Source organism: Onychostruthus taczanowskii, unplaced genomic scaffold (assembly GCF_017590055.1).
Source record: "Onychostruthus taczanowskii isolate IOZ18803 unplaced genomic scaffold, ASM1759005v1 scaffold26, whole genome shotgun sequence".
NCBI lineage: Eukaryota > Metazoa > Chordata > Aves > Passeriformes > Passeridae > Onychostruthus > Onychostruthus taczanowskii.
The window spans coordinates 6,701,940-6,716,295 of NW_024499906.1; positions in this window are offsets into that span (position 1 = coordinate 6,701,940).

Below are 14,356 nucleotides of genomic sequence, written 5' to 3' on the forward strand. Positions count from 1 at the left end.
AAAAAAAAACCAAAAAAAAAACCAAAAAAAAAAAACAGATTGTATTTTCAATGAGCAAGGCCCAAAGGTGGGGGTTCATGTGATGCTGAAAGCAATTTAACAGTTTGCTGCTGCTGGAAGGGGGCTGCTCCTCTTTTTTTGTCCTGTATTTCCTCCCACACAGGCACATGCCATTAACATTCGCCTTGCACCAGTGCCAGCGTTCGTCCAGCACTCAGTTTTAAGAGTGTGTCAGTATATCTCACTATTCACATCAGAAAACAAAGCCAGCAAAAAAGTGAGTGGTCTCCTGAGCTTAGGAGCTGAGCCAGCTTTCTTGGTCACCTGGCATGTTTGGCTGAGTTCCACACCCAGCAATTCCATGGAAGGTGCAGGAAGCTCTGATGGGAGCAGAAGGGTGAGGGGGAAGATGGGAATAGGATCACAGCCTGTTGGCAGCACCAAGCTATTAGGTTGGTCCAGTTTCCTGCCAAATTGCAGCCCAGTTCTTCTTGAGCTCTGCTATCTAAAACATAATATTAAATACATGCAACTCCTATGTCAGAGCCTTGCCAGACTTTTACTGCTATGCACTCTGGGCCAGCCTAGTTTGCAGATCCTTGTGGATTCAAGAACCAGCCTTCTCCTTGGCTCTTGCTGGCAGCTTGGGCAAGTCATAGAACAGTGCTGCAATGTGCTTCCCCTCCAGGAAATTCTGCTTACTAAGGCAGCAATCTAATTATGTGCTTGAAACTTCTGGAGAAGTATCACCAGCCCCTGGAGGGGAGCAGCAGGAATCCGAATGCTAGGCAACAATAGTAGGAAATGCTGCGATGAAGCCTGCATTCAGCAGGGAAGAGTGTCACTTAAATGACAAAATACCTACTTGAGAACTTCCTCTCTTTGAGCAACAGTCTAGTGATTCCTTTGTTAAGAGGACTTGACATTTTGCTCACTGTCAGGTCACAGGTTTTACAGGCAGCTGTCATAAGGGGCCAGCCTCTCTGTGCTGGGATTTATAAACCAAGAGATTCACAGATCTGTTTCATAGGTCACAGCTCTGGCCTTTTCCTGTTCCCCAAACCAAAGAGATTTCTGTTGGCCAATAGTCAAGCAGAGGGGAGAGGTCTTTCTCCCCTGAGGAGCAGCAGTTTGAGTAATTATAATCTACAAAGTCATATACATTCTTTTGAGAGAAAAACAACTAGCTCTGTTCCTGAACCCCAGACACCAGTTAATAGTATTCACTCAGAGCAGCTGAGACCCACTGGGACTTTGTGGAAGCTGTGGTGGAGACATAGGAACCTTTCCTCTCCTCCCACACATGAGCTTTCCAACATCCTTCACAGTGAAGTCGATTCTCTTCAGTGAAAATTCCTCTGTGCAGTACATACACTGAATTCCTACCAGCAGCATCTGTTGCTGAGCTATTGCGGAGTATGTAACGGAGCCATAGGAAGCTGAGACCCCAGATTATTCCTCACAGAATCATTTGATATATGCTGCCAAGATCTTGAAAGAGGGTGTGTGCACTTTCTGACAGAATTTGCAAAGTGCAGGTATTTCAGTAACATGGCCAGGGATTTCTGAAGAGGACGTGTCCTGAATTTCTTGGCAGGGGTGAAAGAAGCAGGTCTGAGTCACTGGTGGTGCGCAGAGCTTCCATATTTTCATTTGTGAGGGCGGTTTTATTTTCTTCTTCCCACACTTATGGTGCAGTGTGCATGGTCTTTTACACCCTTTTTCAGGATCTAGATATGCAAAGGAAGATAATTTGTTGTGGCTGCATTCAATGCCTGGTGTGGAGCCTACTTTCTGAGAACACACTTGCTTTAGGCTTGCAGCATGAGTCTTCAGATATGCTTAGCATTAGAATGTGGTTATCTTGGTTTCTAGCCCAGCTGAACTTTGACAATTAAGAAAGACATTGTGCAGCAACATCAGACTGCTGTGTTTATTTCTTTTTAGCTTCTATGGAAATTATGATGATGCCGTCTTGCTCTGAGCATATGTGTGCTCCTGTCTGTCTGTCCTCGCTCTGCAAACAACTTTTGGCCACTCTGACCCAGCTTTATTCAGAAACAGCAGTTTCAAACATACTGGGTCCATAGATCTGTCAGGAAAACAGCTGAAGATAGCAGAGGGAAAGCCTACTGCCTTTTGTGGAAGAAAAGTATACCATCAACCCAAGACATCTTAGGTAAAAGGAATCTACACAGGAGAGCAATATTATTATCCCAACCTCATAAAGAGTTTTAATCAGAGGTCACACCATTGTCAGATGGTGGAAGATCCACCATTGATGAAAATGAGTTGGAAACCAAGTTTCAATTGCTGCATGGCATATGGAAATGTTTGATTACTTAGGTGAGTAAAAAATAAATACTAATTTTGTCTTCCACTCTTTCCTGCTCTGTTGCTTTGCTTCTTTTGCTGCAGGCCTGTAATCTAGAACCAGATCCTGTGTGACCAGGAAGTGGAGGTTGATAACTATGCATACAAGGTTTATTTTGAGAGAGTGTTCGTGAAGCTTTTAAATTTGAACAAGGAATATTTTACTTCCCATGGTCTTGTACATTTCACCTGTTATCCTATAATGGGTAGGTCTGAGCAAGTCACTGCATGTCTGGTATGTCCTTTGCCGAAACTATAAAATGTATTATCTACATATTGTTTCCTATAGGTGAATCCAAAGGCTCTGTTGGAGAAAAACACAATAAAATTCTGCTAGCTTTGAAATTCTGGTAGGATTCTAGCTACTTTGAACCATTCAAACATCTCCTGTCTTGTGGTGAGGGCCTTACTTTCCCCAAATCAAATCATTTACAATACCAATTTTCTGAATCAGGACATCGTGAAGAACTAACAGAAGTGTGCTATAGATTTATTTCTGTTGCCAAAAGGAATAAACTGAACATTGTAAAGTGTGTTCACCGTGGGTTTTACTGTCTGTGTCTCGACCACAGTGTGTCAAACCCTGAAGTATGCAAGTAACTGTGGGCATATAAATAGCCACCAGATCTTCAGAGGTCTGTGGCTTCGCAGAATAAATGCATATGACTATGCAGAGACTGGTGTAATAATTACTAAGCATATTGTAGTTTTACATCAATGGTACAACATACTAGATTATGCCTTCATCAGTATGAGTTATTCTGATGACTTCAGCACATTTATTCATGCTAGTAGCCAAATGCATTGCTCTCCCTGAAGCTGTGAAGGAGATAGTAAATGTCTCTTGGAACTAGAATCCAGACTATTAAGCTGGAAGAGGGATCCCAGCAAGAGCTCCTGTGAGAAGGCTCTCCTGATACTTGTGCTAGGATGTGCAGCCCTTCCCCAGACAGCCCCTGGGTGCTGTGGCAATCAGTCACGGACCATTCCGTTTGGATGCAGCCACCCTGTTTGGGGAGATAAGAGAGTTTAACAGAATGGCACAGTGGCCCTCAGTGGGATCATAAGCATATTTAATTTGTTAGCATAGGCATAGCCTTAACATCCTTCAATTGATAAAATGGATACAGCTAACGTAAATTAGTGAGTATAGAAAGAAGCTCTTTTAAAGCCTGGCTATTTGCTACCCTTCCTTATCCATTTTGTTCTTTGAAAGATGATTTTAACATCAGCTCCTTCTTCGCCTTTGAGGCCCAGCCGTCAGCATTTCCCATTTCTACAGCTCAGCCTTAAATTAAGGTAGACTCCTTATGCTCCCCTAAGCAGCAGTGGTGTCAGCAAGTACTGCAGAAGCAATGCAGAGCCAGAAAGAGAGTTCTGAACTCATCTTTGGCAGATTTAAAAGCCTGTCATCCTTCATTGCAAGAACAAGCCTCTGTAAGTGAGGATTATCTCAGAATGCATTTTACATTAAAATTCAAACACTGTCATAGGAGGGATGTGCTTTTCTTCTTTTCTTTATTTTTTTAATGGAAGGAAAACATTCTAGTGCATACTTTGATTGCCGTTCATTCTGCTTCTGATAAAAATCTGTGGAAGAAGACTCAAAATACTGTTTAAATGGGGCAAAACTTGACTAATTTAGAAGTCAATAGATGCTTTTTATTAGTTAAGGATGTATTAACCAACAGTTTTAAACATGTTAAAACCTGCTGTTTAGTCCTCAATTATTTTTCACTCCCTTTCTTTGTTGCTTTTGTTATATTGTCAAAGCCTAGAGGCCCAGTCCTGACTGAGGACTAGAGTCCTCACTGGGCTCACATATGGAACTTATGCTTAATGGGTTTATCTTTCTTTCAAAATGTTTGCTCAACTATGGTTATTACTCAAATGATGCAAAACTATGACTATATACTTAGGATTATCCTGGACAGATGGTCTTGAATCAGTTCACTGTGTTTTGTTGTTCTAATAAATTACATATTTTAATTAACTAAAATGCCACACAGAGGTTTCCCTATCAATTTTCCATAGGCTTCCTTAGCCTTTTTAATTGTAGCAGCAGCCATTTCACATTCAGACATTCAGAATATATATATTAACAGCATTTTTCATGAATAATTTTGAAGCCACATGCAAATCAAGTGATAATAGACAAATAATTATCCTCCTGGTGCACTTATCTGATTATGAAAAAAAGCTGACTTTGTCAGCATTCCTTGCTTTGCTGTAAAATATTATTACTGTTTTAGAGTGGAAGGCAGTAAGAAACACAGTTTAATTTTTGAAATCTGATACCAGGCAACTTGTGCCTTCCAGGTGTGTCTAAAACTGTGGGACCAGAGACATCAGTTGCCATAATGTATCCTGGCCACATTTTAAATACATATGAGGATAAGATTCAGATGTACAATTTTCTCCCCCTTTCTGCATCCTGTTTTTCGCTGGAAGAAAATTCAGATGTATGGAAAAGGAAGGCTCTACAGTGTGCTCCAGTTGGTCTCCACCTGAACAGACACAGTGTCACAATAGCAGCGAGGACAGGGATGGGAATGACAGGGGAGGGACACACTCTGAAACCCTGCACATTGCCTCTCATGAGTGACAGTAGATATCCAGAGTGAAAAACTTCCATTAGCACTGGGGTCTAGATAAAGGAATTTGCTGGCAAGCATGGGACTAGGGAATTTTTCTATTTTTATTCAGGGTTATGGTCTTACTCCAGCATCATTCTTACCCTCCTTACTGTTTGATTGCTGCTACAGAACCACTCTGGATATTATGATACTCCATATTTATATTACAGTTGCAAAATAATACTCTGTGTAATTTCAACTTTCATTTTTAGAATTCACCTTGTGATATTAAATGTGAGAAACCAACACATTACCTTCCTATGATCAGTTCATCTGTAGCCTCTCTCTACAGCCACATTTTCACTGTACCTGATACTCACCTATAGATTACCTTTTTTTTTTTCAGATTGTATTTTCATTATTAATCTTCCTTTCTGAGAAATATTTCAGTTTCTCTGCAGCAGACTGGCATTTTTTCTGGGATGTTTCAAGGGAAGCTAATTTACATCAGGAAATTGCTTCAAGGTGATCTATCTGGGACAGTAAAAAAGTCTGCATACTCTGTATTTGCTTTGTAGACATATTTTCTACTTCTACTCATCACCTCTGGCTTACAAGCATCTCACCTCCATGACCAGTCTCTGCCTTTTTCCTTGAAAGTGGACAATAAATTTGTGATTGCTAATTGTGGCATCCAAGAAAACTGGGAGGGAAAAGCCTGTGCAAACAGCAGCTGGAGACTAAAGGGGACTGCCATAGGCCAAGGCTGGCTTACAGCTCTGAAGGAAGAAGTGCTAAGGGACAAAACAGGTCCCTTCTTTGCCTGCAGATACTGCAAAAGGACTGCTTAGAATGTCCTTCCTTTCTGAACAAGGTCAGTATTTTACTAAGTAGAAAACCTGTTTATTATCTGCCATGTCCCAAGCTGGACATGCAAAATACTTCATTTACCACAGAGGTACTCAGCATCAAGTCAAGGGGCACCATGCAAAACTTGAAGTGGATTGAACAAAAGCAGTTCCAGCAAGGAATTTACTGAGACATCCTACTTTGTTGACTGACATTTAGATCCAGAGCTACGTATGTGCCTGGCCACAAGACAGGCAAAACACTGCATTTCTGCAAAAGTCCACTTCTCTCTTCCCATCCAGCCTTGATCTCAGGCAGAGATTTAGAAAACAGGATTGCATCAAAGTGGGGAGTAGCATGTGCTTGAAATGCCACCACATTTCCACTCAGCCTATGGCATGGCTATCATTACACAGTAGATGTGGCTTTTCTTCTTTCTCTTTCCTCTCTCTTCCCTCTATCCAATGACTTTTTTATCATTTGGACAGATTAGACCAACAAAGAGGCAGTTCAAGTGTTCTACACAGCCATGTCAAACGTATGCACTCAATCTGCTAATGCCATAGCTCAGTTAAAGATCTCCAAATTTCCTGCTTCCCACATCTCTCTCACAGAAGGCTTTCTCCATAAACATCAGTAAGCTTGTCATTTTACACTGTCCCTCAAGTACTTTCAAAACTATCCTTTTTGGAGAAGAGCTGACAACAGTGAGGAGCTGCCATGCAGGTCTGTTGGGATGCCTGAGTTGTTATCCTGTCTTGATTTGTCTGTTTTGGTCTGTTTTCTTTGATTTTAAACTTAACTGCTGGGTCCCGAGAGGTAAAGACCTTGTGTCCTGGGTCTGTACAGCACACAGCACTTCAGTGTACTGTGTCCATTGTTTCAGGTTTCTAAAAATGGATGCAGTGATTGATCCTAATTGCTCTTCTCCATTTCTAATGGTTTATCATATTTTGTGTAATCCTATTCTCCCTGCCTGAGCATGAAGTTATACTCAGAGCAGCAAAATCTGCAGAGATGGAGAAATCTGCAGAGATTCCTTCACTTCTCATTAATTTTTTGGGAATAGTGTGTTTCCTCAAGGCCTCCTACAGAAGACTTTGGTGCCCTAGGTCTCTGAAAGTGCTATACCCACATTGTAACAGGCCACTCAAACTTACCACTCCTAAGGATTTCTGCTGCTTCACCCCAAAATGGGCAGCCTCTGTCTGTAGCACATACTGGCAGTAGAAGTCCCCAGCCAGGTCTGCCTTTCCTGTACCTGTTCCCAAACACAAGACAGACAGCTTGAGATGATACTGAGAGCACAGCCTTGCTCCAGTGCTGGTGCTTCCCGAGGCAGACATGAACCTGCCAGATGAAGTCAGCTACAACCACAGTGTTAAAAAAAGTTACTGTGCTGCTATTTGGTAGCAGCTCTGTGGTGGAGGGAAAGCTGTCTGAAGCTGTGCAGTTCTGGATGTGTTTTAGTAAGAATGCAACTATATACCCAAACTGAAAGTGTCAGATTAGAAAAATATGGAAACTGCTATGCAATAGCAATAATGCAAAAGAATCTTGGAGAGACACTAATGCCTCTATGTTTCCAGAGAGAGAAAAATGGGGCATATATGGGGTGTGGGTGGACAGGCCATATGTGCAGGGTCACAGTTTTGTGGAGAAATGAGAAATTGCTCCCTGTAAACTGTCTCTTCAGCACCTGTTCATTCTGTTGCTGCATGAAGACACTCCCAAAATGCTGGACAGACTGAACACAACTTGCCATTACTCATTAAAAAATTGCTGTCCAGGCCATGAGGATGTGATGCTCTAGCAGAGCATATCCTTGGTCACTCTGCTCCAAAGTGACACATGGCTCCCCGGAGGAGATGGACAGCCAGGAGGCAAGTATACATTTGTGGTGGCTGTAGAAGTGTCAAGGGTTAACATTCTCACAAAAGAGCCTGCCTGGCAACTCTTTCCACGCCAGTGGCTGAAGAGTCCTTTGAGGACAGCAGGTTCCTGTCTCCAGTCTCCTTAAGGCAATGTGGGGGAATTTATGCAAAGGGACTCCAGAGGAACCGATTCCTGAACACCCAGCTTAACTTGAATCCTCATTTGTCTTGCCTCACTCGGTGAATCTTTTTCCCTTTCATACTGTATACAAAACACACCCCTGTATGCCACCTCCTGTTTCAGGTCCCCTCAAGCCTGTTTCATACCTAAGGCACCATGTGGTCAATATTTTACTACTCAGTGGCTCAGTGTTCCTCTTCACCTGCTCCCCATTGAAAAGATACTGTAAACGCTCCCACCTTGAGACACGCACACCAGTGTACCCCAATTTTTCAGGATCTCAGTTCTTTTCACATGCCAAATACTCTCTGCTCATATAATTTACCCTTACCACCAACCCTCCTACCAGTGCAAGGATTTTGTCTTCCTCTCCTTTGTCCCACTCTTAGGTTAATTGACCCAAATTTCCTTATGCTAATGACTTTACGCCCTTTCTATCTGCGCTACAGACTTGATGCTATTTTTTGCTTTACAATTCAAGCTCCTCCCACTCCCTTCCCTCCCTAGTTCCATGGCTGGGTTCACACTCATTTCCCCACTACTAGGATGAGATTTTATTTTTGAGAGAGAAATTATTCAAAGTGTGGGTGTGTTCCAGCTGTGTGGACAGAACAAAAAAAAAAGGATAGATGTTATCTAGGAAGGTATTAGTGGATTTTTTTTGTTCACTATACATTTAGAAAACTGCCTGGGACTATAGTTTTGATACACATAAGGCAAAAGTGTTCTATCCTCTTAATTTTTTGTTCCTCCTTCATTATTAAATTTTAAATAAAAGAAAGAGAGTTTTGCCCACTTGAGAAATACGTGGAAACTGTGTTCAGAAGTTGTTGCTTTAGAGAAGACACGCGTACCTCACTGACTTGAGTATAATGCTCACAACTCAGCCTGTGACTTGTACAAAACAGAGGAGAAAACACAGTCTAGCAAATATGATAATGTGACTTATTCAAAGACATTTTCACACTGACAGACATCTCTTTAGGTCCCCTAAACTAAAGCAAGCTGATAGCCCCCGTACATACTGAGAAAAGAATGATATACCAAAACATGCCTACACAATTTTTTTTTATAAAATACTTACCAACTTCTTCTTAATTTGGGTTTAAAACTAGTATAAAAATTGTCTTAATCTTCACACTCCCAGTCTCATTAAACTGTCTATTCCTCTTGCTCTTTTTTCTCTGAATATTTATTTTTGTCTCTTCTGTCATTCCTGGTTCATATTTACTTGAGTTTGTTCTTATTTTTCAAACATGAGACCTGCTTCTATGCTCTTTACTCAGGCAGTTATTTACTGAAAACAAATGGCAATCTTACTCGGGAAAAGGCAATGGAAATGACCCATGGTTTTCATATTAGGATTGTTGTGGCTTCTCTGACAAGCTGCATGATGGTAGGAATATTCACCAATATACAAGTAGTCTCAGATTTCACCAAAAATGACTACTTAAATATTATGTTTCCATTAACCTATTCTTCATAAAATATACTACTTTTAACCTATTTTTAAATGCTTTCTCTTCCGAAGGGGCAGTATTATTTAGGAATATGATTCTTGTGCTATGCATCATGGAAGACTGAAGGAAAATGAAATGATTTGCTGGCATGGTACATATGTTTTTATAGATTTTACATATTTTTGTGTAAAAACTTTGACTGATAATGTCTTCTTGTCAATCATTTGTGTGATGCAATTTCTGCAAAAAACTGTACTTTTCATTGTTGCTTCCAGAAATGGCCAGATGTTTCTTGGTATATACATTTTATTAATCCTGAAAGGGGATTGTAAACTCCTTTTTTAGCAGAGTGAAGATGGATGATTTACCTCTAAGGCAGTCAAGACTCATAATTGCACATCTTCAGTTAATGGGAATATTGCTCTTGACTTCAATAACTACTGAACAAAGTCATAGGCAGGAACACAGATTTTTTTTTTTTTTTTTTTTTTTTTTTGTGTCTAAGCCTCCCCAGAGGACATAGTTGAGAATTCTTAGATTGAGACTACAGTTTTCTCTTTGAGTCTTGATTTTTCCATACAAATTACTATTACCTTTATCTTTCCTGCACAATTTATCTCCCTAGGGCAGAGTCTGAGCCACCCTGCATAGGTTGGTAGTCACCTCACCACAGCTTGTTCTACCCTGCACTGGTGCCATCAGTGCTGTGTTAGGGCAGATAGAGGAGATTTTCCTGAGAAACTAAGAAATATCTCTTTCATTTCTTTCAGTTCTCATCCTTTTAATCATATCATTACCCCGCTATCAGTCTCAAAAATATAAAGGAAACTTGATTTGTTAGCTCTATAGTTTTAAATAATCCTGAAAAGTGTTGGACAGATATTGCATGTTATTTAATTTTTTGTCTCTATAATGAGGAAAACACTGAGGCTTTCTGAGCAGTAAACATATTTTCTCAAATCCATTCAGGATTTGAGAAGGTGGTCCCTTATGAAATTTTCCTGAAAGAAATTTTTTAAAACAGGTTTAAATTATTGACAGATATCTCTCTTTGGCCCAGGGACAACACTTAACAAGCAGCATGCTGCAGCCTACTCCAAATCCTGCTATCATTATAACCCATGGTTTTAAATTTCTCTCCTCTCCTCTCCTCTCCTCTCCTCTCCTCTCCTCTCCTCTCCTCTCCCCTTTTTTTTCTATTCTTGAAATTGTGAGCAGTACTGAAAAGTCTGGGCTGCATGATGAGAATGAGTCATAGTCTGGGGATGTATGCTTACTTCTCTGCTTTACTAGAATTAAGGTATCATAAAGGAAACCTCCCTCACGTTGAGCATTCCTGGGGAGATCTTTCCTTGGTCATATTAAGTCAAGTGACCTTATTGAACTTACAGTTGCTTTAAAAATATATATAAAATGGGGTGAGGTATTTTACAAGTTCTCATAAACTCAGTAGAAAGTCTTAAAACTTAAAACATCTTGCACTAAAAAGTCTTAAAACATCTTCAAAACTTAACGCAAATGCAGAAGTAAAGACAACTCTGATTACTGCCACAAGACAAGTGGTGGATCTCATCTTCTGTTAACAGTATTCTCTTGCAGCTTCTCATAATTCATGTTGCTGCTCCTTCTGTCTTGTCAGAAGCAACAAAAACAAAACCCCCAAACTGCTGTACACAGAGATCCAGCATCAGGTCCATTTTTGCGCACACACACACACACACACACACGCACACTCCCAGCATCTTCACTGCCAGACTGAGGATGTCAGTTGCAATAAGAATGAAGTTTTGTATTACATCCAAAGTGAAGTGACTGTGGCTCTTGCCTGCCAGGAGCCCTTCCACTGCTCCTTTCCCTTCCACCCCCAACAGCCACCTCTGGCTGCTTCCCTGCATGCAACTCCAGGGATGGTGCAGCTGAGCAGTGAGAGCCTCAGAGCTGATCCAGTGAGAGCTCGTTCACCAATAAAAAGAATAAATTACTAATAAAAAATAGTAATAAAAAAGCAGCATCTTGCTCTTGGATCCAGTTTATCTCTGATCACACCAGGGCCTAACTCATAGGAAGCAACGGGGCTGTCACTGTAGCAGATAGATGGAGTTGTCCAAAATTTGGTGTAACATGAAACTTCTCCTGAGGATACCAGGTGATGTTTAAGCAGGCACATCTGGGTGCAGCCTATGACTCCTGCTATTTGGGAAGGTTTGTCTGAGATGTGGCAGAGCAGCCAGCAGAGAAATTAACCCTCTGACACAAGCCACGGTTTACTGTTCTCTGAGCAGCATCCAGAGCCAACCATATCGAAACCTGTTTAAACAGGACAGAGCCATTCATGCTTTGCAGTGTGCAACTTATGCAGCTTTGCAGAAGTTTATCCTAAAAACCACCAGTTGCAAGGTAGAATTAGTCTTACATCATCAGGCTGGAAAAGTCAGTTCTTCCCTTTGCGGAATGCTGGCAAACACAGAAGAGATTTGAAAATCAAGGCAAACAAAAGCTGGAGGGAACCCAACCCAAACTAAAAAACAACAACAAAACCCCAAAACCAATTAAAAAAATACCTTGGCTAATAGAAATTTTGACAAAATTGGTAAATGAGAATTTTGTTCCAGCCCCACACCACTGACATCCCACCCCCCTGCTTACTTCAAATGAATAGCTATCAGAATGGTTTTTACTACAGGAGTGCCCATGAGTCAACTGGTGTCAAAAAGCACTGTGTGCATGCTCACACTTCCACAGGGTCCATGAAAAGACAACCACAGGTCCAGAAAAGCCAGGGGAACATAGTGATACACAGCAAATGTGGAGAAAGGGATGAAAGCAAGAGAGCACAGCAATGATAGGATCAGATCAGGTCAATGACTAGTCAGGTGAGCAGCCTATCACTTCACCTCAGCAGGGCTGTCATTTCACCTGCACATCCCTGCACAGGAGGCTGTATCCTGACTCCTGGGACTGCAGAGGAGCAGTAGCAGGAGGGTCTCACAGTGTGTGAGTCCATGTAGCAGACTTGAGGCTTCGAGTGTAGCTTCATGTTCTCTCCTGTAAAGCCACTGTTTGCCCAAGGGAGAGCAATGCTACATTCCATTAAATGCAAGCCTGTGAGATCCTGGTGATCTGCTGGGAAGTATGAGACAAGGGCAACTTTACAAATCTGTGGTGACCCAGCTGCCACAGATGTGGCTCTTCTGTTGGGCTGTGAACACATAGTTTTAGCAGTGCTGTGGGCTTTGATGGACAGGACAACTCCCTCCTTGTATGGGTGAGCCAAGGTCAAAAGAAAAGAAAGGTTTGCACCAGTAGTGAAGTGTAGGACCTGCCACAACAGCTAACAGCCACGTGCCAGCCGGGGAAGGCCTGGAAGACCAAGTGAGGAAGTTTGCGTTTGATGCAGCAGAAAAGACAAAAAGACAGGTACAAAAAAATCCCCGAGGCCTAAATAGAAATTGGAGACTATGACATTGTCTTCTAGGATATACTGTAATGGACCAAGCCAGATTTGTCTTTAATTTCCTGAAGCTGATGTCCTAGGGTAAATTAGTGATGTGCACCCAACAGTTCTGGAAGACTTGGGTGCTAATGGACAAAGCTAAAAGGACCAACAGGATCAGCTCAATAAAGCCTAAAAGACAAAAGATATTTGCAGCATGTATTTAATGTATTAAAAAGGGGGAAATAGCATTGCTAGGCTGGTAAGGAGATAGAAGCAGCTGCTCGAATACTAAAGGACAAGGGGTTGCACACGATTTTAATTTCTGTGAACAGAAATGAGAGAAGGAAAAGAGCTTAAGGGAAAAGAGAGTGAAGCCTTCGAAGTTATTCCATGACCTTAGCTTCCCTGAGAATTTTTTCTTTCTGTATCTGATTTAGATTATAAAGTCCCTAGGGCAGCAGTGGTCTTTAATTTGAGTCTTCTTCAGTACTGGCCAAATCGTAATGCTTAATGAGCAAATAAAGTGTTGATAAATTCATATAAAAGTTTCTTGTCTACAGTCTGGCATTTAATAGATGACACCAGTTAAGACTGACAGGATCAACTTCAAGGGAAGAGCATGAGAGCCCTTCCACTGCCTTCAAACGAGGGAGGTTCTGGTTCATGTTGCAAACAATTCTTTGAAATTAAGAGCATGCAATCGGTACTGTACACACAAGGACATTTCTGCATATTGCATATGGCAATTTCACACCAGACAAACTGCAGACGCAGTCAGGCAAGCTGCTGCATCTTGGTGGACCCCAGGGCTCCACGTGGGTGCAGAAGCTGGCCATGCAAAGCAGCTTGCTGGATTAAGGCATAATTCATTGCTGTGGTACAGCTTACTCACTCTAAAGGGCTTTATTCACAGCAGGGATGATTGAGGTGCCGGGAGGCACAAGCCAAGTCGAAATAGATTTGTCAGGCTTATTTCATGCTTTGTTGTGGTGGCTGCATTTTAGATAGATTGTGAAAATTATGTTATTTCTAAGGTTCGGATTAGCGTATTGCCTAGAGATTAATAAAAATTGGAGATTCGGTTGTAAATGTCGGGTCCAAAATTCTGTGAAAACACCAACAGTCTGCAATCCCAATCATCTGCAAGCTAAAGAATGGCAAAGATTTATGCAGCATTTGGTTTGCCAACTTCAGCAGGCTCTGGCATATTTAGAAGAATATAGAGGCTGAGAAACAGACTTGCTCATGTGGCTTTTGGTATGTTCTCTTTCTTATCCGATTCTGTTTAAAATAGTAAGTGCCATCTTTTCCTTTCTGCTTTAGCCTTCAGGAATTTAGATTGTTCTTTTTGTTTTCAGTTGTTAAAGAAAAGGTAGACTTGTGGGTGGTAGCAGATTTACCTGGTGACAAAGCTAAAAAAATGCTGCCATGGCCATACTCCCCCATCTAACAAAAACAATCTGGAAAAGAATTCCCATATCAACACATTAAGAAATGGAAAAAAAACCCAAAAACTAATTTTGCTGATAAAAATGGCATTCCCATTTTGTCACTGGAATTATACAAATAAAACTAGTAGTCTCACCTATGTTCTAATGTATCAAGGA